Source organism: Sander lucioperca, chromosome 18 (assembly GCF_008315115.2).
Source record: "Sander lucioperca isolate FBNREF2018 chromosome 18, SLUC_FBN_1.2, whole genome shotgun sequence".
Taxonomy (NCBI): domain Eukaryota; kingdom Metazoa; phylum Chordata; class Actinopteri; order Perciformes; family Percidae; genus Sander; species Sander lucioperca.
Genome location: NC_050190.1, coordinates 19,242,534 through 19,262,981, shown reverse-complemented (window position 1 = coordinate 19,262,981; position 20,448 = coordinate 19,242,534). Strand labels below are relative to the sequence as shown.

General features: G+C 39.5%; 1 protein-coding gene and 2 long non-coding RNA genes across 4 annotated transcripts in view; 2 read left to right on the top strand and 1 right to left on the bottom strand.

Annotated features, from left to right (window-relative positions):
- Positions 1 to 8,492: 8,492 nt before the first annotated feature.
- LOC116065741 lies at positions 8,493 to 12,548 on the top strand. The gene is made up of 3 exons (XR_004108800.2): positions 8,493 to 8,505; positions 12,257 to 12,336; positions 12,459 to 12,548. It is a non-coding gene; the product is annotated as an uncharacterized LOC116065741 (long non-coding RNA).
- On the top strand, positions 10,567 to 11,424 carry LOC116065742. The gene is made up of 4 exons (XR_004108801.2): positions 10,567 to 10,656; positions 11,070 to 11,132; positions 11,262 to 11,295; positions 11,415 to 11,424. It is a non-coding gene; the product is annotated as an uncharacterized LOC116065742 (long non-coding RNA).
- Positions 12,549 to 16,382: 3,834 nt separating the features above from the next.
- The window catches only part of mocs1 (molybdenum cofactor synthesis 1), a 31,341-nt gene continuing 27,275 nt past the window's right edge, over positions 16,383 to 20,448 (bottom strand). For both annotated transcript variants that reach the window (XM_031321348.2, XM_031321349.2), the window contains exon 12: positions 16,383 to 16,503. The gene's annotated coding sequence lies outside the window, so the exon portion shown is untranslated. The remainder of the gene's footprint in view (positions 16,504 to 20,448) is intronic.

The following is a 20,448-nucleotide window of genomic DNA, read 5'->3' as shown; positions in this document are numbered from 1 at the left end:
TCATATTTAAACAAACCAGATCCAATCATGGACCGTAGACGAAGGTGGCAGCGCAGGGAACCACTGGCCAGACCCTTATTTGAAACCATCATGACTAGGTTAAATTTGCATAAGTTTCGGACAACTCGTTGTAGCGAGAGTGAAACGGGTCGATGCCCCCCCATAAAAAATACATGTATATTTTGCTTTGGGTGGTAAATATGTACCACTAAAAGAGCATGTCCCTGCTGTGTTCAATCGAAGAAAATAGATTTATGCACGTAATTGATATAGCGGAGACTTAGAGACAATATTTGTAACGATCTAAGAAGTTTTGAAACCGAGTCCTCCATAGGTTCAGAGATTGTCGCAGCCAAATCTCCTGCCTAGCAATACGCACTATTGCGTCTTTTACCTGGGTATAAAGTGGACACTTCCCATTGTTAATTTGCGCTTAAGGCTCCTAGGGAGCTAAGATCGGCGAGTCTCTCCGACGAGGCATCGCAAAAATAGCAATGGGAGAGACAGCTGTAGCGAGCCCAGCTTCGCAGGGAGGGAACATGGACTGGGTGTGAAATGCACAACCGGCCATAGTCGCGGACATTATCGGTTGTAGGGATTTGCATATCAAAGTAATTAACCGGATCCAAGAATTTGGTGTCCGACAAACCATGCGCCATCCCATTACGCAACAATAAGTTCCACCTTCTATGGCAAAGGTCAAAATAGCGCCCCTTCTGCGGTCCATTATAAAACTGCTGCACGTTGTGGAAGTGTTTGGCTTGACTATCTATTACATGGAAAATTTGCAGATATATTCTGATTGGTAGGCTGCACGAGCCTTAGTTTCTGCCTTAAACAGCATTAGGAGTGTGCCACAGAGACTTTCGGAATTTAGCGCTTCACAATAAATCATCCGCAATGAGGGCGAGGAAATGGGAGCTGTACCTTAGTGCGCACTCCGTAGGACTCCGTATGCCCTTGTTGTGTATACCACAGAAATTAGTGTCAGTGTGGTTGTTGATGAACGTAGAGTGCCCGCTCACTTTGTGAATGGACGAAGGTAAAGTTAGGGTAAAATGATAATCGTAAAGGTTACAACTTACGGCTGTCTGGAGACAGAGTGGAGGATTTATACCACAAGTGCAAACCTAGGATAGGACACAGCTGGCTTAGGTGAAACTTCGGATAGTCTAGAGAGTACCTCGGTCCGTGTAGATGCTGGTGATAGCAACTCTGGAACGTCGCGTTTGTTTGAGGTGAATTATTCAGACCGCACGAGCAAGATGAATTGGTTGCAACCATACAAAATAGTAATTTGCCTCATAATGTAGCATTGCGCAATGTCAGCCTCCTAGCAAATCATTATTAAGCTCGCTCGTGTGACTAAAGAGTATGCTATGAGATTAGAAAACACAAGCTTCAGAGGCACACTTGCTCTAAGCGATGCGAACGTTCTATCCAACCCCCTCCAGCAAATCCATTGCCTCTCTCTTTCTCATTCAGGAATTGTAGCGGCAAAGGAATGATGTGAAATCTCGAAAAATCCTTTAGGCTTGCCAAATGTACGCCGGGTCGAACCTGAGTCAGTAGTGATTGATATAAATTCCGCCAGCTTGGCTTCAATCGTATAAAAGCTGTGTTTGGAGAGAAGCGACAGATTATGAAAATTGCCCCTTGATCTTTTTCTCCCACATATCCAATGGAATGTGGTTCGTCAGTGACACTGTTGATCAATGACAGGGATGATAAGGTTAATGCTATTAAGTGGAACATTGCGTTAAGCGTCACTGGAAGCAAGAATAGTAATCACGTGCGGGTAAGTGGGTGAGTGAAGTGTGGTAATAAGATAATCAGGTTCCCATTGCGGGGTTTGGGATTCCCCCAATTAAGATGTGCGATTCACAACTGCTAAAAACATGTCGATATGTCTTGGGCGGTCGTGTGGTTGACCCTGACTATGTCAGCTACCCGTCATTCAGTAGTCACCAACCATATAAAAAGTAATTGACAATAGTCTTGCGAGCAAGCAAGTATGGTTAGGCGCGGGAAAAAAACGTATGTAGCAGGTTGTATACCGAAACGAAGGCTATTTTCCTAACCTATCGTAGTACATATATATGATAATACATGAATAGGTCATTTCCACTTTTTCTCGGTGAGTGAGGCACTTCAGTGTAGCAACCAATTGGAGCCCTGGTTTTGGTGTCCGTACTAGATGATAGCCGCACTTGAAGTATTTATTGGTGTAGGACGATACATCTCTTTACGTAAAATGGACTCTTGAATAAGCGCCACGTCTATGTTCGTCTTCTTAAATAGAAAGGATTAACCTCGGTGTCCAATTTTAGGGCCCACCCCCTTGATGTAAGAACGGATTGAACGTTCAGCATCTCAAAATCTGTGTCTTGAGGACCGCTACTGGAATTACACTGATAAATTTTTGTAGCAGAAGGGTGAACTGTTAGATCTAAGGCAATGTCTGTGGGAAAACAAAAAAATAAAATAATTCCCCTCGACCCTCCAGACGCGACCCATTCCCTTCTATAGTAAGTGGCCGCATCCAACGCAGCTCGCACAGAAACTCCAGCTCAAAGCCCCTCCTGTCTAAAGTACAGGTTCAACTGAAACAGTCTAGTGCATGTGCTGTCGAATCTGTGTAAACAAGTGAACACTGTTACAAAATAAATAAGCATAAAAGTAAGCAAAGTCTCCCAACAATCTACTATTATTATGGTTCTGACAATGCAGGCGGTGGTGGAAACAAAACAGCCATGAGAGAGTACGGAAATAGAGAATGTATTAAGAACTGGAAGGCTGCATCAATGTTAATCTTGTGAGTCGGTAGAGTAACAATATTCTTTTACGGAAACTACGGCTCCACAATCCCTACTCACATGAATATTTCAACCAGCTATCATTTCCGAAAAATAGGTCTGGATGTTTATAAAGGGAGCATGTCGTAGTCATCATGTTTTCAGCCGAAGTTAAACGGTCCTTTAAAGCGAGGGCGACAAACTTACAGGCCAGTGTTTGGTCAAAACTTGCACAGTGTTCCAGATAGGCGAATCTTACCAGGGTTCTCATTATAAACGTGGCGTACGCACAAAACGGGGCTGAAAATGTGTACGACACTTCCCACGCAAAGGTTGTGATTTATAAAAAAAAACTTGACAGAAGAATTGAAGGAATTATGATTCTTTGAGTTTTATAATCATTTGAACATTGTTATGTATGCATCGTGTTCAAAACTGCTCACACTGAATAAGCTGTGATGTTACTGTGTTGTGTTACTTCCTGTGACAGGAAGAAGCGCATTAGGGACTGTTCAGTATTTATGGAATGGAACCATAGACTGTATATATTAACTAATATATACAGTCTATGAATGGAACACCGGCGGAAAATAGGGGAAGGTCATGTCTTTTTAGGTTAGAGGCCACAAAACTCCTCCAGTGGCCCCTTAAATAAATAACGAACAGTCCCCTTAGACTATCTGAGCAGATAGAACTTTTTTTTTTTTTTTTTTTTTAGAAATATGTTTATTGATTTTCAAGAAAAAGAGTAAAAGAAAGGAGAGAGAGGGAGAAAAAACACCTAACAAAGAACACATAACATACAGAACACAGCACATCCAGGATTACAACAATATTCCATGGTCATAGTTAGGATGGGTACTATAAACAAAAACATTTAAAAGTAGTGAAGATAAATGAATTTGACATATACAAAATCATCTACTCATTTGCACAGTGAGGTTTTATACAATAGCCAATGCCTAGGAGCTCACATTTTTAAGGTAATTCAGTATCGGGTCCCATGTTTTATCAAACTTGTCTCCTCTATCTTCATTATAGAATCTCAATCTTTCCAGATGTAAAGTATTTGACAATTCTCCCAGCCACAAATTATATGAAGGCACAGAATCCATTTTCCATACACGTAAAATCAACTTTTTTGCAATCACCATCCCAAATTGAATGGCTCTTCTTTCAAATTTATTGACGGAGGAGAGGACACTAGTGGCCCCCAGAATCGCTACCAAGGGGCTGGGTACCAAATTCTTACCAAAAGCCTCAGAAAAAAACAGAAAAATACACTTCCAATATGAATGAAGTTACTACATGCCCAGAAAGAATGTGCTAGAGTACCTATATGGGATTTACATCGGTTACATACTGGTGAGATATCAGGATAAAATTTGTGTAACTTTTCCCACGAATAATAGAGTCTGTGGAGTGTTTTAAACTGTATTAGGTTGTGTCTGGTATTAACTGAACACTTTTGCACATTACGTAGACATTCTTCCCAAACTTCATCATTTAATTCCATATTCAACTCATCTTCCCATGCCCGTTTATACACCTCTGTATTCATCAGAGCTCCATCATGAAGCATTTGAAAGAAAGCAGAGATTGCCCCTCGGGAGCCCGGGTCAAATTTGTTAACTGCCTCAAGAGTATCATGTTTATTCAGAACTTCAAAGTTTGGTATATTTTTTTTAGCAAAATCTCTAATCTGCAAAAATCTGAAAAAACTTGAGGCAGATAGACTATATTTGGCTTGCAGCTGCCTAAATGAAGCAAAATTCCCCCCAATATACAAATCATTTATGTTTTTAATGCCTTTCTGTTTCCAAGCAAAGAAAGCAATATCATTTAGGCCAGGTATGAAAGCGTGATTTTCACAAATTGGAGTATCAGTATACTTGGCGCCTTGATATGGAGTTTTATCTGCTCCCATGTGCGCATAGTGCCATTGATTACAAAGCTGTTACTATAATGTGACTTCATAACTTTGGTGGGGCTGTTGAGCAAAGCCAGCAAGGAGGTCTTGTTACAAAGCAATCGTTCTATGCGAAGCCAAGCAGGGCAGGAATAAGAAGAGGAGGGGGGGCCTTTCCTCCACCAAGCAAGTATAGACAGATGAGCCGCCCAATAATACATTTTAAAATTCGGTAAGGCAAAGCCTCCAGCATTTTTTGGTTTACATAGATGTTTTTTGGAAATCCTGATGGCTTTGTAGTTCCAGATAAAAGGAGCAATAATTGAATCTAATTGTTTAAAGTAATACTGGGCAATGTAACATGGAAGAGACTGAAAGAGATGCAGGAAACGTGGCAGTGCAATCATCTTAACTGCATTAATCTTACCTACAAGAGAAATAGGAAGAGTCTTCCAAAAATGTATACTTTGTTTAAGTTGCTCAATCTTATTATACCAATTCTTCTGTAGAAGGTCCCCAGGGTCTTTAGTCACAGTTATACCAAGATACGAAAAATCTTTAAAAGCTTTTTTAAAAGGAGTAGACTGTATAAATGTCATATCAACTTCGTTAGAAATTGGCATCAACTCACTTTTATCCCAGTTAACAGAAAATCCGGAGAATCTGCCAAAGTTGCTAATTAAAGTTAAAAGATGAGGTATCGAAGCTTGAGGATGAGAAATGAATAAAAGGATGTCGTCCGCATACAGTGAAATATGATGCTCTTGTCCATAAATGTTGATAGGAGATATTAGACGACTTTGTCTAATACTGACTGCTAGCGGTTCAATAATAATTGAGAACAGGAAAGGGGAGAGGGGACACCCCTGACGAGTTCCACGACTGATTGTAAAAGGGCATGAGATATTATGGTTGGTTATGACAGAGGCGGTTGGATGTGAATAAATAAGCTCAATCCATTTCATAAAGGAGGGCCCAAAACCGAATTTTTTAAGTGTAAACAACATATAGGGCCATTCCACCTGATCAAAGGCACGCTGTGCATCTAAAGAAATTATTACCGTCTCTTCAGTGTGTTCTGTATACAAAATATGGAACAAGCGGCGCAAATTAAAGTACATATGCCTACCTGGCATGAACCCTGTTTGGTCAGGGTGAATAATAGAACAAATGTGCTCCTTTAATCTATTGGCTAAGACTTTCCCAAGAATTTTCGTTTCGATAGGTAGCAGGGAGATAGGACGATATGAAGAGACCAGGTTAGGATCACGTCCAGGTTTGGGTATAAGTGAAATATTGGCCTTATATAAAGTGGGAGGCAACCTAGAGCTCACCAGTGAGTGATTCAGCATTCGTAGGATAAATGGGGAAAGTTTATGGCTAAGTACCTTGAAAAATTCGATACAAAAGCCATCTGGTCCTGCTGCCTTATTGTTGGGGAGAGAGGAAATCACATCTTTTACCTCACTCAAATTGATGTCTGCATCTAGTGAGGAGGAAGATTCTTTTGATAATTTAGGCAGTCCCAGATTTTCAAAAAAATTTTCCATAGCCCCTGGATCAGATCCACCCTGTGACTGATAGACCTTTTCATAAAAATCAGCAAAACATTCATTAATTCTTTTAGGATCCGTCAGGGGAATCCCATCATTCCCCTTGATAGAATGTATGGACTTGGACGCCTGAGATTGTCTTAACTGGCGGGCAAGTAACCTTTGGGGTTTATCACCAAACTCAAAATACTTTTGCCTTACTTGGGCCAACAAACGTGAAACATTTTTGGACAATATAGAATTGTACTCATATCTTAATGCTGAGATTTTCTTCAGTACTTCAGATTGATTATCCACTCTATATAGTGCTTCCAAATCTGATAGCTGACTATCTATTTCAGTTAACCTAGCTTTAGATTTTCTTTTTTCCATCGCTTCATAAGATATGATGTGGCCCCTGAGAACAGACTTCATGGCCTCCCAGAGTGTGGAGTCGCTAACTTCACCATTATCATTAGTGTCAATGTAAAGATCAATTTTGCTCGAAAGATAAGAACAAAATTCCTTCTCTTTCAGTAAAGTATTATTTAACCGCCAGTTAAATTCTCCCCGTTTAAGATTCAGATTAAGCTTTAAGGAAACAGGGGCATGGTCTGAAATGAGAATATTATGATAAATGCAATCCACAACTTGTGATAATAATTTGGAATCCAATATAAAATAATCAATCCTTGAGTAAGATTTATGAACGACTGAAAAATAGGAAAAATCTCTTGCTGTGGGACTAAGGAGCCTCCAAATGTCCACCAGATTATAAGACTGTATCAGATTATTAAGAGCGATACTGCTCCTCGATGTATTAATTTGAGAGTGTTGCCGATCAAGGACTGGATCCAAAACGCAATTAAAGTCTCCACCTAAAATTATATTTGTGTTAGACATATTGGATATAGTGTTAAAAAGGTTCTGGAAGAAAATGGGATCATCAAAGTTTGGGCCATATATATTTATCAAGGTCACAGGTACTGAGTTTAGCTCCCCTTTAACTAATAAATATCTACCTCTATCATCAGAAATGGTTTGCATATGTACAAAGGGAGTGTTTTTCTTAATAAGGATTGCCACTCCTCTTGCTTTTGTGCTAAAGTTTGATTGGAAGACATGTGATGCCCATGGAGGACATAATACTTTAGCGGCAGTTTTTTTAATATGCGTTTCCTGGAGGAAACATATATCGGCCTTGAGTGTACGTATATGAGCATACACTTTTCCTCTTTTTAATGGGCTATTCATCCCCCTTACATTCCAGCTGACTAGATTAACTCCACCTTCACTGTGCTTACTAGGCCCTCTTAACATAAATAGTATCTACAATGTAAAATGGCTTGTCACCTGACCACGGCAAAGAGGATTGTGCAATAAACGAAAAAAGAGATGTGCTGAAGCAAAGAGAACCCTAAACTGAACATATGAACGCACCCCAGAGGGAAAACAAAAACCACGAGCGGTGTTACCATACCCCAAACTGAAAGTCAAAGCTAAACATTGGCGCCAAGTTAAGGCCCACATTAGCATATAACTACTTATCTCCCTACCTACAGTGGAGCAATCCACCTAAAAATGTTCACAAAAAATAAGGCATTTAACCTCACCCAAATTATAATGCAATTGTCGGTCAAGAATTAGTCCATATAACGACCCGATCAAATGTCCATGTCCCAGTCATGAGCCTCTCGACTCAGGAATTTTTCGGCTTCGGCCGGGGTACTGAAGGTGCCCGTGTTGTCGTTAACGGTGACCACAAACCTCGCCGGATGCCTAAAGCCACACCGAATTTTCCTGGCTCTGCACTTCTCCTTGATGTGTTGAAAGGCCATCCGCTTCTTCATGATTGCTGATGTTAAGTCAGGAAAGATGAATACCGGACGCCCGTCATACTGTAGCGGTGCCTTCTCCCTCGCGAGCCTTAGTACCAGCTCCTTTACCTGGAAACGGTGCAGCCTGGCGATGATAGCTCTCGGTTTCCCGTCTTTCGCTGGCGCTGCGCTTCGGTGGGCACGGTCCACATCCACGGGATGATCAAAGTGTTCCTCTCCCAGTAGCTCCGGTAGCAATTTGGTGACAAACTCCGTTGGCTTGCAGGTTCTCAGCTTTCTCTTTTATTCCGATTATACGAATGTTTTGCCTGCGAGAGCGGGACTCCAGGTCATCTAATTTAGCTTGCTGTAGCATGCATTGGGAAGCTAGGCTCTCGTGTCGCCTCTCCAGTTCGTCCAGACGTTTTTCGTGCAATTCAACAGCGTCCTCTGTTGTGGACACACGTTCACTAACGGCTGTTAGAGCCGATTTAAGGCTGGAAAGGGACCCATTAAGCTCGTCGAATCTGTCGTCCACGGCACTTTTCATCTTGTGTATTGCTGCTAAAATGTCTTCGTTAGTAGCCGGGAGCTCAGCGCTACCAGCAGTAGCACCAGCTGCAATAGCACCTGCCTGTTCGGTGGTCTCCGCGTCGGCATCTTTTTCGACAAAATCCTCTTCACAAGAACCTTTTTCGGCTCTGAACCCCTTGCCTTTTTTTGTCATTTTCCTGCTGCACAGCATATGACCGTTAGTAGTTTATTTAAAGACTTATGGGTGAGATGTAAGCTAGATTGAGGTGGAGCTCCCTACAAACACGTCTACTCCACAGCGTGGTCCGCCATCTTCCTGAGCAGATAGAACTTTTAACGCACGAAAGAACACGCACTTTTGATAGCCCCAGTAATGGTGAACGCAAACTCCCATGCTATAAACAACTGCACCAAAACATAGACATATATTAAAAAAAAAAGAATAAATCATCAGAGCCAGCCACTCCATAATAATATAATATTCTGAAGTAGCCAAACTTACTGTACCTACACTCCCTCCTGCAGCACTGGTCTCCATCTCTGTTGCTTCAGGTAATCCACATTCAGACCCACAGCAGGCTTGTTGTTCTGTGTTGGTTAGTTCCATAGATTCGTTATCCATGTCTATCTCTTCATCCTCCTCTTGCTCGTTTTGTTCTTTCTCTTCCTCATATTCCTCACTGTCCTGTCTTTCTCCCTGGTGTGCTGGCTCAGATGTGTCGCTAACATGCTAGCAGTATTAGCGCTAATGCTAGCTGAAGCTGCACTTGATTTTAAAAACAAATCAGTTGGTTTGTAGCATTTTTCAACGTCAGCCAACAGTGCTCTCTTATATTTCTCTCTCTTTTTCTCTGCCCCCCCGTGTCGCTTAATGCCTCGATTAATTTTTTTGTCAACAGTATACCCCACTAACACAGAACGTTTAGGGAACGCTGGGGAACGTTAGTTTCTGGTTCCCTAAAGGTTAGTTCGAACCAGACCAAAAACTAACGTTTAGGGAACGTTCCCTCATGGTTATAACGTTCCCTAAATGTTAAGGGAACCAACCAACTGGAACGTTCTCCTGTGGTTGCACTGTACAGCCACACAACGTTCCCGTTTGGTTGTTTTTGGTTGTTTTTTTGGTTGTTTTTGGTTGTTCTGAGTGCGGTTTTGAAAATGTTTATTTATACCAGCTCCATTTACGTTTTGAAGTAGCATATAAAAGGTTTGCAGTCACTTGATTTAGATTCACTCAAAAATGATTGGTCTTATAAAATCTAAGTAAGATAAACAACATAGCAAGAGAATATATTTATTTTTAGGCTGATAACAATTTTGTTAAAAACAATAATTTGTGCTCGATTTCGTTTTTTTAACTGTATTATTAGTATTAACTAAGAAAATTCACTTCTTTAATTTCACAGTTCACTTCTAACAAGTGGCTCAGTTCAGTGTAATCCAACCGTTACACCCCCACGCCAGTAGGGGGAAGACAGTGCCTCTGCTCTCAGGCATGAGTGTATTAAGAGAACCTCTCAGGTGACTGATTCAAGTCCTGTCCTGACTTCCGTATACAACACCGGTATACATACCTGGCAAACAAGGCAGACAAAAGATCCGTTTGTTTGATCCCAAATTCGAACTGAAATACTGCCATTGACTAAAACATGTGCTGACTACATTTCACCGACGGTGTTATAACGGGAGGTAGGACAGTAAAGACTTTTCTCCGCTCAAGACTGCCAGCCCGTATGCTAACGCGGGAAACATGTTAGCTTTCCACAGCTAGCTATGCCGTGAGCGCTGCTAGCCCGTATGCTAACGCGGGAAACATGTTAGCTTTTCACAGCTAGCTATGCCGTGAGCGCTGCTAGCCCGTATGCTAACGCGGGAAACATGTTAGCTTTTCACAGCTAGCTATGCTGTGAGCGCTGCTAGCCCGTATGCTAACGCGGGAAACATGTTAGCTTTCCACAGCTAGCTATGTCGTGAGCGCTGCTAGCCCCATGGATACATCGAAGTTGGCCACAGAGACTGAGCCTTCCCTCGGTAATGTTTTAACCACCATAAGGAACCTGGACAACAAGGTGAGAGATTTTGGTAAACAACTTAAAGAAAGCTCCGACATGGTTGCCAGCATTATACAGCAACAATGCAGCTAGGTAGCTAGCTAACGTTAACATAATATATTATGTGTCCCTAAGAGCCGATGTGGGTTTAGAGTTTAATACTTATCTTACGATACATCCGAGGGCTGTATGCTGTAAAGTCTGTAACGTGGATGAGAGATAAAGCCATGGATGTATTAAGAGAAGCTCTATTCACCAAACTGCAGGCTAACCTAGCACGACATAATGATTACACCTCCTTGGTTGTCTAAATACATCCATCGTTTATTTAGATAATCATGGTAAGACCTTAAGTACAGACTATGTATTATTATTTACACTTCAAATATTCTTTTTGCAATCAGTACAAATTGTATGGTCTTTTATTTCAGATGAATCCATTCCACAAGCAAGAAAGCATTTCAGGACGGAGCGTGTGTCTGGAAGCCCTGTCCGTAAGTTAACATTTATGCATGCGTTTAAGAAACCAGAGTCATATTTCCTACCATGGAACTATTGACACTCAACCTGGTGCATATCACGTGACTGTTCTGATGCGTTTGTCCCTTCCTGCCCTTTTTCAGGTCAGCAGATGTTACTTGCCTCCACCACTTGCATGTAAGTGTTTTTGTTTTTAGCGATTGTCTAATGTAACAGCATAGGTTCATCCTTTGCAATGGCATGTTAAAGAAACCTACCATAAATGAACTGACCAATATTCATATTTACTTTTTTAGATGAGTTAACACCGTACAGGAAACCTGCCAGTCGCCCAGAGCTGGATGGGTCGATTGTGATGCAAGCTCGGCCTGCCACTTCTTGGGACCCAGTTGAAGGTCCAGTGGCTTTGAATTTTCCATTTCCAATTAAATACAATTTTATGACAAGGAACTTGAGAGTAACATAACTTTTTGTTGTTGTTGTAAACAACAGACCTCATCACACAGAGGGAGGCCATGGAGATGGAAATGAGAGGTAAGAAGACTCACTTAAGTTGTTCACATATGCAAGTTTGTAATGTATAACAACTAAAACTAACACCATTACTTTTTCCATAGCCATGAGGGCATCCATTGCCCACCTGACACAGTGGATGGATGCATTTGAGGAGAAGATGGATGAGCTGCTCATGCTGTTAAGGAGCTCCCAGTTGCCTCCCTCTGCTCCAGGCGTGGACATATTGGTGTCGCCCTGCTCAACCGTCACCGAGCTGGAGTAGTAGCATAAATTCAAATATCATCATAACAGAACTGACTTCTCTTACAAAATGAGATTGTACAAGCTCTCCACTTTGTTCTACATGTGTAATTTGTATTTCTATATGTTTTACAGCAACTTTTCCTGACAACGCTTGGAGGTCTGACCACAGGTACTGCAGTCTGACGCATGCTACGGCAAGTGGCAACCAGTGACGTACTGAAAGAGTATAGCCTGCGGGGAGGAAAGGCGAAGAAGGCCTTCCAGGACCTGACTATATGCAGGTGTTATTTTATTGTTCACATCAGTATTATGCTTAGCTTGGCTGATAAGAGGTTTTAATTTGACTTGTAACTTTGCTTCATTTTGACTTCTACTCTAGCAGAAGAACTTCCCCACGCTGACTGCAGCAGACGTGGAGGACTTGATCGGGCAAGCGCTGAAGTTTGCCCCACACAGACGGTAAATTGAAATGCTTCTATATGATGTGAAAAAAACAGTTGTTAGTAAGGCAATTAGTCTTGCTTTTGTCAACATGTTGATTCTTAGTATGACATATCCAACTTTTGTTTCTTTCTTTTTAGGCCAGCTGAGAAGGACTATAAGCCAAACCATGGAGCTCTATTTTTTTTTAAAATTTTATTTGTATTTTTTACATCCATCTTGCAGCTTGTATTTTTTTATTAAAGCAATTGTATTTGTTAGAATGCTAATATATAATAATTCATTAAATTATCATTCCAATATGCATCATCCCACTCCATTGCTTTTTTTTCTTATTTGTATAGTTTCTGATTGTTATATTATTTTTTTAGGCCTTTTATATTTTTTGTATTTTGTTAATTTTATATTAAAGTTTTAGTTAGTTTAGTTGCCTGTTCTTTCATTCCTGCCAATATATAATTCATTCCTGCTCATGCACTTTAAACTAATAATAAAATTGGTACCACAGTCGTTAGTTATTTAAAGGTTATGGGAATGTAAAAAATAACGTTAGGGGAACGTTCTCTAAAGGTTACAATGTTAGGGGAATGTTCTCTAAAGGTTACAACGGTAGGGGAATGTTCTCTAAAGGTTACAACGGTAGGGGAACGTTCTCTAAAGGTTGCAACGTTGGGAACGTTCTGGGAAGGGTCGATGTAACCAAAAACTAACGTTCCCTAAACGTCAGGAAAACTTTCCATGGGACCCAAAAACTAACCTTCAGGGAACGTTCCCGCAACCAAAAACGAACGTTCTGGGAACCAAAAATTGTTAACTGAATAAGTACTTATTTAGATCAGATGTTCTAAAACGTACACGTGCATGGTTTGAAATAAAACAAATCTACCTGCATTTCTTTTATTTTAATATTTGTTTGCAAAAGTCAAAACGCAGCAATGCCTTCTGGGAATTTCAAGACAGAATCGAGTAGACTTCGTCTGCGTCTTTATATATCTACGGTCTGCCTCAGAGTGGTTGTTGGAAGTTGAAAATTGGAAGTTGGAAGCTATACTGTTGACAAAAAATGAATCGAGGCATCAAGCGACACAGCGGGGCAGAGAAAAAGAGAGAGAAATATAAGAGAATATATTATTATGGAGCGGCTGGCTTTGATGATTTATTCTTGGGCCGCTGGTGGGTGGAAATGCCAGGGCCGTATTTTGTGCCCAGTCCGTCACTGGACTCATCTGGCAAGTTTGGCAATGAACAGATATTCTAATGCGCTTCTTCCTGTCACAGGAAGTAACACAACTCAGTAACATCACAGCTCAGTTAGTGTGAGCAGTTTTGAACACGATGCATACATAACAATGTTCAAATGATTAATAAAACTCAAGGAATCATAATTCCTTTATTCTCCCGTCAAGTTTGTTTTTTATAAATCACAACCTTTGCGTCGGAATTGGCGTACGCACATTTTCAGCCCCGTTTTGTGCGTACGCCACATTTATAAAAGAACCCTGGTGAGATTTCGCCTTAAGACCCCCACAGGTTTCCTGTCTCTATTATTTTGTAGCAAAATTATAATTTTGCTACAAAATAATAGAGACTAATGTAAAAGTTTGTGACTGTAGAGGGTAACCATGACTGTGATATCGAGAGACTCATATGTGGTATATGTACTGATCAGATTACACTAGTACTAGGTGTGAAGGTTTTCGGCAAATTTGGTCATCGTTTGGCCAAAGAACTTCATTATTGATGCTTGAAAAGGGGCCGAGAGAAATTATATGGGGCGCTCTCAGATTGGCCGGCCCATGAGGGCCCGCGGCCCCTCTGGCATCTGCCCAAATACAGATTACCAGTCCGTCACTGGATGAGTCAAAGAAAAATGCTTTGTGTTTTGCTAAATATGATAACAGAGCATTATTTGTGTGTTTTCGGGAAAAATATTGAATCCTCACTACTACAGACAAACTAGATGAAGGTTTTTGCTGAGGATGTCTCAGTGGTGATCATCAGGTGATCTCTGACCTACAGTCTCCTGGCACTTCATTTATCTCACAGATCTCATCTGATTGTTCCGTTTCCTGGTCACAGAACGTGTTTGTGTTGTTAAATGTTTTATTGCTAATGTAGTGAAGACCAAGTAGTTTCTGCATTGTCTGTATATCTGAGATATCGCAGGTGTATCTTGTCATGCACCATTGGCAGGCTCTATTAGGAAAAGGAATGCTGAAATGGATCACATATACCTTTATAAAGTGCAGGTGGTAATCAGTAAAACAACATGGCTTTTTTAAACATACAATGAACAGGCATCATATACATGGATACAATACTTATTTGGCTGGCTGACTGAGAGATCAAGTAAACTTGATAAAAAAGAGAATTTAGTTCCTGACAGAATTTGTTGTTGCAGTTGCGACAACAGGTTTTCTAAAATTCTTCCAGAATCTGATGCATTACTAGATGTTCAGACAAATAAAATATTCAGTCACAGGAGGACAGGAGGAGGATGCAGTTGACAGACCAGTTTGTTACTTCTCCAAGAAGATTGATTTGTACCAACTATTCAGAAATAGAGAAGGAAGCACTGGGTGACACTTTGAGGTTTATGTCAGTGCTGGGAGTGTTCCTCTAGTTGTTTACACTGACCATAACCCTTTTAACGTTTTTGAGTTCATTGCGATGTCTCTATGACAACGCTGCTATTAGTCAGCAGTGTCTCTGTGGTCAATTGGTTGACTTTGGGATTGTGGAACGGGCTAGTAATCAGTGCCTTCTGGTTTCACCTGGACCCAGTGCTCCAAGGTTATAAATCTAGGCTCCGCTACTCATTCTTCATTCTCTCTCTCTCTCTCTCTCTCTCTCTCTCTCTCTCTCTCTCTCTCTCTCTGACAGGCACCCTCCCTCCATCTCTGGTGATGTGGCATCTTTGGTTAACCTTGGTTCTCCTTTTGCTAATTTTGTACACTCTCCAGCATGCAAACATGCCACATTGTCATACAGCTACCCCCTTCATTATTGATCAGACTGGTACCAGGTACTTCTCAGCTGGAAATCTGGGGGTGCCATTACCGGGAAGATCCCATAGTGTAACATTGGGATAGTTTGGATGGGGGTATGGTGTAACCTCCTTGGTGGTTTCTACACACCAGTAGGGTCAGCTCCCTCGTCCATGTTGTCTAGGCCTCTGATGGCTTTAACAAAGGTGGATTAACCAGAACCAGACTCTCATGTGATGCCAATATTTAGTGGAATATTTTTCTGAACAGATGATCATTGCAGTATTTTGATTTAGGGGATTGCAACATCCATAAGATTCCCTCATCTAATCATGCATACAAATAAAATAAGTCTGAAATATATAATATATAATGTTATGTACTATTTACATAACCCCCTTAAATATATTGTAACTTCATTACATAAGACTACATGCCACTACAAAGCTGCAGTGATGAGCACAGGAAAGTCACAAATATTGACGGAACATTAACCAGATGTAACTTTAACAGTTATAAACAGTACATTCTAATAATTGTAATAACTATGTCTTATGTATGAGGTACTTGGGACGTCGGTACTCATCAAATACAGTTTAACTTCTTTTTCTGTGCCGTTGTAGTTTGTTGTTCAGAGTTCCGCCCCTTGAACAGTCAATGAAGAGGACAATGGAATCGTCCTGCTGTGAGTGACAGAGATCTAAACCAATCAGAGTTATGTTTCTTTCACTGAAAGCACATGGTTTACAAGAAACACAGAGCAAAAAAAACAAGATGTAGGTTTTTTTTTTTATCACAGTGCTGCACCCCCCTGTGTGACTGGTAAGCTTGCAACTACATGGGCAGATCTGTGAAAACAATTGGTGTTGTAAACTTAGCTCTGGAAGAAAAGTCTGATATTTGAGTGCAAGTTTGTACATTTGCAATATTCATGAACATGTGTTGGAGAAACACTGTAAAAAAGAGTGCTGCAGTTGTGGAGAATTCAAATACAAAATACTGTTTGCAGATATTTGAATTTCTTTCAGCCTATCAAAACATTATGAAGGACATCAAAATCTGCAAATTTCAATCTTGCAAAACCTTTTTTTTAAATTAGTTTTCAAGCTTTCAAACACTGAGTTTTAACCTTTCAAATCTTTTATCAGTTTTGAATTATGATAGTTATTTACAATAGCAGGGTCCAGGCCTAAAACATCTCCATTTCCTGTGCTGTTGATTGTTGGGCTGGTTTGTGGACTTTTACTGATTATTCTCCTGCTGCTGTTTCTTTATCACTACAGAAAATCAAACGGTGACATCTTTTCTTTCTGGTAATAGATTGATTCTGATGTGGTTACATGTAATGTAGTAACAATAGAACAATATGCAATCAGATCAGAGAGGATCATACCTACAGGAAATACTGACTAAATGATTGTGACATGCAATACATGGAGGCTGCATCAGTTGGCATTTCATCAGGCACTTTAATCATATAAAGAATGAAATATTTTAAAATAATTATACATTTTGAGCTACTCAAATCATAAACACAATCAAGTTCATTGTAGGGAAAAAGCTAAACTTAACTAGTGTAATGAGTTATTGGTGTTATTAGCCAGTATATGAATGGTAGATATTTAGAGAAAAAGCTAAAAAACAGTTGCCTTACTGCCATCATCTACTGTAATGTGACATGAGTACAAATATCCAGTGTTTCAACTATACTACAGTGGGTATAAGGAAAAGAATAAAAACTCTAAAGAAATCCAGTAAACTTGGGAGTAAATTGGTTACCCATTACTTTTCCCTGACAAAATGATGAAAGAAATAGTTCTGAGAAGAGCTGCAACTGAATTAACCCCAAATCTCAATTGTAAACACATTCTTAGTGCTGTTAGTTATGGCAATGCAAAGCAGGCTAGTAGAGGAACATATACAGTAGAGTCTGTGATATTTCAGTTAGACGTGATGTCTACCAGCAGACAGACTGGGAAAAGACACCAAGACACACAACACATACACTCTTTGCACCTGGGCTTCATTGTGAATAAAATGAACTTCAAAGTTGATGTAGGCTAATAAAAGATAAATACATTCAACGTGACCAGTGTTGAGGCTGCTCTCTGTTTGTTCTCCCAGCAAGGCTTCTGAACCTAACACTTGAGTGCCCTCTAGTGACACATCTGTTGGTGTTCTTATGTCAGATATTTATTACAGGAACTAAACATGAACATGACACTGAAATTAGTAGCAAAGCACTGCTACATTTAAGTTAACATTAACACTGTTTAAATAACATGATTCATATTGTGACAGATGACAGATCAAGTCATTTAACTCTGGTAATTCAGTCACTGGAGTAGGCAATCAAGTAGCAGAGGTGGGCAGGGTGGGGGTTAATCCCTAAGTGTGGAAGTGCATGATAAGAGGATCTTTCATATTATTCTGATGGCACACATTTTAAGTTTGTAGAAAAATATGACAATTGAAAATTGGCTTCATCCCTTGATATTTCTAACACACTGAAAAAACATAGTGGGGGAAGTTAAAGGGATTCAATATCATTGTCAATAGTGAGAAACTTCATAATGCCAGGAATATCATAATGACAGGAGGTACTTCATAGCTCCATTTTACCATCAAGTCATAGAGTATCATTGTCATACAGACTTTCAAAATAAAACCAAACTGGCTGTAGTGTTTCTAATATTCTGCCGACCAAACAAAATAACTAAAGGATAGAAAATAGAGATAAAATGTTCCCACTGAAGAATGTGGAGGTGTTTTTATTGATATACATATACTGATAACAAATATTATCAATGTTAGTTTGAAAATGTGTATTAATAACAACAGTGACACAGTAGTGATAAGTATAAAGATGATCAAATATATCCTTCAAGAGTGATGTGTTGTAGTTCCTCCCTGTGACCACTGGAGGGCAGTCAGGTGACATCAAGACACATTAACCTTCATCACTGTTGGTTCACTGGACCTTTGGAATCAAACAATGGAAAAAAGAAAGTGGTGTTTCTAGTTGGCTATTCTGTCCTTCATCCCTACAAATATTAATATCTACAAGAACAACACTGATCCATCAAAAGAGCCATTTCAGAAGAATGTTATTTGAAGAGTCCAATGTATTCATTGTAACATGAAGGATAGCAACCATATTCTGTATACAGTACTTAATAATGGCAATGCATCACAAATATAATGAAAACAAATGTCATTATACTGCTTTATATAAAATAATATATTCCTTCTTGTATTCAAAAGATAAAGAGGCATGTTGAGACTAATGTGCTTTGTGTATAGCAATTTCTACATATGTGTTTTTAAAAGTCCTCTTCAGACACATTAAGTATTAATTCAGTTATAAATTCAACCTGCACGTTCCACTTTAAGCTTTTTTTTAATATACAGTATATCTGCATTTATTAGAGTAAATGATTAGGGATTTAACGATGCATTGTGAACCAATTAAAAATCTATATAAATGTATAAAGATTAAAATCGGTTGAGACAAAAAATAAATTGTGATGCAATTTTGAAACGGCCCAGGGTGTAATAATCTACTATTGATTTCACTTGTTTGACTTCAAACATCACTATGTTTTCTTAGTTTATTTATCTGAAGAGATGTATTCTTTTCTTTTCTATTTATGTAGTCACTTTGATGTAGGATTTGTATTAATAATAATAATAATAATAATAACTTTATTTGTATAGTACCTTTTAAAACAACAGCTTACAAATTGCTTTAAACAGAAGAAACAAAAGCATAAACAAAACATAAATATACACAGCACATCAGTATACATAACTATACACAACAAATGATGGGGCAACTCTAAAGGAGAGGAAGGTGAGAAAAAAAAGAAAATTCACAAGTAGATCGAAGATAAGTGGAAATAGCAAGTTATAGGAGGACAGCCAGTAAGTGGCGATGAACAGAGAAAAGGCAAATGGATAATGGGGATAAAAAGATAAAAAGACATCATCAGTCAGAATCAGAATCAGCTTTATTGGCCAGGTTTGCGTAAACAAACAAGGAATCTGACTCTGGTTAATCTTTGCACTCAAAGTACAACACTCACTTAACATATAAAGAATAAAAACAGAAAGGACAGTAAGAAATATAAAAAAATACTGTTAAGTATACAGTATAACACTACATAAAAGCAAGTCTATAAAAATGTGTTTTAAGAAGTGACTAAAAAGAAGTCACAGATTCAGCGAGCCTTATCTCCTCAGGCAGGTCGTTCCAAAGCCGAGGCTCCCTGATGGAGAAGACACCATCACCTCTGGTTACAAGCCTCGACCTCGGAATGGTTACAAGGGCCCCGCCTGAGGATCTAAGGCTGGGAGCAGGCTCGTATGGGACAAGCATCTCTGAGATATAGTCGGGGACCAGACCGTGACAGGCCTTAAAAGTGATCAGTAAAATCTTAAAATCAATTAAAAAAAATAAAATAAAATAAATAAATATATATATATATTACAATTTTTATTTAAAAAAAAGATTTAAAAACATTTTTCATCGTTACATCCCTATAAATGATATATACTCTAGAGCAGGGGTCTTCAACGTTTTTTAAACCAAGGACCCCTGAGACGGACCCCCTACTACATATGCTGTATAAAATGAAGTTGCATAATAAACTGGGCCTAAAATAACGTGTAGGGCGGCCTAAAGCTTTTATTCATTATTTTTAGTGCATAGAATACTAAGCTATTGAAATAATAATTGTCAGCCTGCTTTTATAAATCATGTTTTAATGTTACACATACATGTGGCCCAGTGAATCCTTAGGATGAACTGGATCTGGGGATGGATATCTTAGTGACTACCTTACCTATAGGCCAGTAAGTCTATCATCAGTGAGGATTTATATTTGCTAATGTGTTAGATTTATGTTAAGACATTTTAGAAAAAACTTTCAAAAATTAACAATAATTTGGAGGCCCCCCTGCTGTGACTCTGAGGACCCCCTTGGGGCCCCAGACCCCCTGTTGAAGATCTCTGCTCTAGAGTGATCAGCTGCAAAATGTTGCTAAAATGTTCAGTTACAATATAAGATTATGACTTGTTTGGAGTACAATGTAATCTTCTGAGAAATATTTCAAAAGCTGCCATTACCATTCACTTTACAGT